Below are 4,403 nucleotides of genomic sequence, written 5' to 3' on the forward strand. Positions count from 1 at the left end.
GTGCAAAAAACATGGGAGGAGCCCACGGGGGCGGGTGGACTCCTAAACATTCAAATCAAGCAGGCCAGAGTTAAAAAGGCTCTTAAGGAGTGGAACAAAGAGGTTTTTGGGAACATCCATGCTAACCTAAAGGAAAAGGAGGAAGAAATTGCTGTGGCTCAAGCTAGTTTCGAGGCAAGGCCGACACCGAATCACAGGACAGCAATCAACAAACACATTGCCGAGTACATCCTTTTGTTGAGAATGGAAGAAGATTTTTGGCGACAGAAGGCAGCCTTGAGGTGGCTTGCCGAGGGAGATAAAAATACCCGGTTCTATCAAAGCTGGGTGAAACAAAAGAGGGTCCGTCTCCGCATCCACTCAATTCGTGCCAATGGACAGGAGCTCACCGAGGAAGCCGAGATTAAAAAGTCCGCAGTGGAGTTTTACCAACAACTCCTTGCCCCCAACAATCCGACACTTGAAGATCCAGACCTCGGACCTATCCAGCAGGCCCACTCAGCCAAGCAGTTTGTTGGCATCGCAGACGCCCCAAGTGCGGATGAGGTCAAGAGTGCCACCTTGTGCATTTCCGGAGATAGTGCACCCGGTTCCCGACGGCTTCTCGCGCCACTTTCTATCCAAGCCTGCTGGCACATTGTGGGGCCGGAGGTAGTGGAAGCAATCAGGCAGTTCTCAGAGGGGCCTTCTGCCTAGGAGCATCACGGCCACAAGCATTGTCCTTATCCAAAGAAGGCCTCGCCAGAGTCATGGACCGACTACCGACCCATTAGTCTTTGCAATATTTTAACAAGATCATTACCAAGGTACTCACCTCTCGCCTCTCCCCCTTCCTTCCACAGGTCATCTCCCCAAACCAAAGTGGGTTTGTCAAAGGCCGGCTCCTTAATGACAACGCTCTACTGGCTCAAGAAATGTTCCATGAGCTTGCGAGATGCTCTCCAGCGCCTAATGTGGCTTAAGATTGACATGGCTAAAGCCTATGATAGGTCCAATGGCCCTTCCTCTTCAAAGTTTTACGCCGTATGGGATTCCGGATCATGGATTTCACTTATGGAGAGGTGTATTGGCTATTGCTGGTTCTCGGTTCTTATTAACGGGGCACCCTCAGGCTTCTTTAGATCAACTCGAGGACTTCGACAAGGAGACCCGATCTCCCCTGCTCTGTTCGTGATCGCTGCGGAATACCTGTCCCGAGCCTTAGATAAGCTCATCCTTGGCCAAAAGGACATGACGTTCAAAGCCTCCCGGAGATGCATGGAGATCAGCCATCTAGCCTATGCGGACGACATAATTATCTTCACTCAAGCGGCGGCAATGCCTATGCGCCGGCTAAGAGCTTGTCTCGAGAAGTATGAAAGAGTATCCGGCCAACAAGTCAGCCTTGCCAAGAGTAATTTCTATATCACCGAAAACCATGAGCATTGGGCAAACTTGATCCAGGCGGAAGGAGGCTTCTCTAGAGGGGCCTTTCCTTTTCTCTACCTCGGTGTCCCTATCTACCGTGGAGTCAAGCGCACGGACATGTTCCTCTTCCTACGGGAAAAGATTGCAAGAAGGATTTCAGGATGGGCACACCGTCATCTCTCTTTTGGAGGAAGGCTCACGTTGATTAAGAGCACTCTTGAAGCGATCCCCTTGCACATCTTCCAAGCTGTCGAGCCCACGACCGGTACCCTAAAGCAACTTGATCAACAAATGTGCCCGATTCTTTTGGGGGTCTACGAATGAGAAGAAGCGGACCCATTGGATTGGATGGGAACAAATGTGCCGCCCCACTGAAGAAGGAGGCCTTGGGATCCGAAAAACTAAGGAGGTCCTCCGCGCCTTCAATATCAAACTTTGGTGGCGCTTTCGGGAGCAAAACTCCCTTTGGGTAAGATACATGATGGCAAAATATTGCACCAACTCCACACCGCTCACCTTGAGACTGCCGAGCAGGAGTAGCCCTACGTGGAGAAGGCTCTCAAAAGCCTGGCCCCTCGCGCAACCGCACATGAGATGGCTAGTGGGACAAGGGGACATCTACTTCTGGGATGACATTTGGTTTGGTAATAGTCCTCTGAGGGAAATTAGCCTAGATGATAGGGGAAGACCAACCACCCGGGTGTCGGAGTTCATTACAAATGGTGTTTGGGATGTGCCCAAGCTCCAACTCCTTCACAATCAGGCCGGCCTTCCTCAGCATGTTATCGATGGCATCATTAATACACCGATCCTCCATGACGAACAGGATATCCTTAGGTGGAATCTCTCTAAGCATGGGGAATTCACGGTGGCTTCGACATGGGACACACTCCGAGGACGAAACCCGATCATCCAAGGTTTGGGGGATGTTTGGAAGGCGGGACTCACCAACTCAATAGCCATCTTTATCTGGAGGCTTCCCTCCAATCGGGTGCCGGTTGACACAAAACTTCAATGGCGGGAGATTGAGCTAGCCTCTAAGTGCCAATGCTGCCCATTTCGACCGAACATTGAGTCCCTCCAGCACCTCTTCATTCAGGGATTCGGAGCCCGTAGAGTATGGAGAGAATTTGATGAATGGTTTGAAGGTACATCCCCCCGCCTTTCAATCAATGACACAATCCCAACGAGAATTGAAGTTTGGATGCAAAGATGCAATCAGCCGAACAGGAAGCACCTTAGCCGAGCCATGCCCTACCTCATCCTATGGTTCATCTGGTCGGAGAGGAATAGGAGCCGACACCAAGATACAAGATTTAAACCCCACAATGTAATATGGCAGGTCCACATGTACATCCGGAATTCTATGGTAAACGGGTGCCTGAAGCCGAAGCACTGGCGAGGAGTTAAACTTGGAATTAACATCCCTCAACAAGCGGAAGCCATTCGGGCGTTGCCTCTCGCCATGGCGATCAAATGGGAGCCACCGGACCCCCTTGGATTAAAGTGAATACGGATGGTTCCTTCAATGAAGCGATCAACAAAGCAGGAGGGGGAGGAGTCATTCGCGATTTCTCGGGTAAAATGCTTGTGGCCTTTTGCATACCTTTTGAAGCACAATCGGCTCTGGAGGCGGAATTGTTGGCAATGATCCACGGGCTGAACATCGCCAAGGATTTTGGCCTCCCTATTTGGATCGAATCAGACGCTGAACAAGCTATCAAATTGATTAATGGGGCAGGATGGGGACCGGCGCTAGCCCGGGAAGCCATGGCGCATCTGATCCTTCTTAAGCGCCAACTTAAATTCCGTGCCACCTTCATTCACCGGGAGGGAAACAAGGCGGCGGATTTCCTTGCGAGAATGGGACTAGGGAGAGATAGAGGCCAACAAATGCAACAAGACTCGTTGCCGAGAGAGCTTGCGGACCTCGTCCGCATGGATCAAATGGGCCTTTCACATGTTCGTACCCTAGGAAGGGACGGGGACTAGATTTGTTTTCACTTGCTTCTTGTAATTTTGTCGGGAGTATGATGAGGTCCGACCCTTGTGGGATCGGACCGCATACTACTCTTGGTTTTTGTCTTGGCACACCACCTTCGGGTGTGGCCGCGCTTTGTAATTACCTCATTTTGAAATATAGGGATGAGGGACCCACGAACCCTCCACCGTAAAGGTGTTTGATTAAAAAAAAAAAAAAAAAAAAAATGTGCTTGGTGAAGTTTTCTTCGGGATGTCAAGAGAGAGAAGCTCTCCCTTCTCTCTAGATTTCGTCCACTCTCCCTCCCTCCCCTTTGAGGGAGGTGAAATGTAATCTTCAGCCACGACTATGGTGAAGGCCGGCGAAGAACCGGCGGTTGAGGCTGCTACGGTTTCATCTCACACGATCCAATCACCCCGCTCGCCGGAACGGAGTCTCCCTTTCATCCCACGGCCAAAGACGAAGAGGGCCGGGACTCCTTTCCCTGAGAGAGGCCGACATGAGCTGAAACGCACAGGCCGTGAGACTATTTCGGGGGTTAGTCGAATCAAGAAAAAATGATCTTCAAAATGGCCGAGGAGCTACTCTCCGGGAAAAATGATGAGGAGACGGCGTCGCCGAAAGGAGAGCAGCCTTCCGATGGGTATACGATGAGAACGTTTGCTCAAATGGCGAGGCCAGGCCCTTCGAAGCAGCTACGGGTCACTTACTCCTTCTCGACCATGAACGGTATTTCGCTGCCGGAATCTCGGACGATGACCTAGTGGACCCACCAGTCAAATCCGGTTTCCGGGAGGTAGTTGAGCCGATGAAGGAGTCGACAGCAAAGATGGAAGAAAAGAAAAAGAAGATTGCAATGGAAATCTCAACTCCGAGGAGGTGGCCGGAATTTCGCCGGCGCCGGCGAGCGGAGTGAGCTGGACCACCACCCAACCGCTGCAAGTACAATACATCACATGGGTCCTAGGCTAGATGATGGGGTGGCATGTGATGTGTTGGAATCATGTGACTTGCA

Source organism: Salvia splendens, chromosome 11, assembly GCF_004379255.2.
Source record: "Salvia splendens isolate huo1 chromosome 11, SspV2, whole genome shotgun sequence".
NCBI classification, from domain to species: Eukaryota; Viridiplantae; Streptophyta; class Magnoliopsida; order Lamiales; family Lamiaceae; genus Salvia; species Salvia splendens.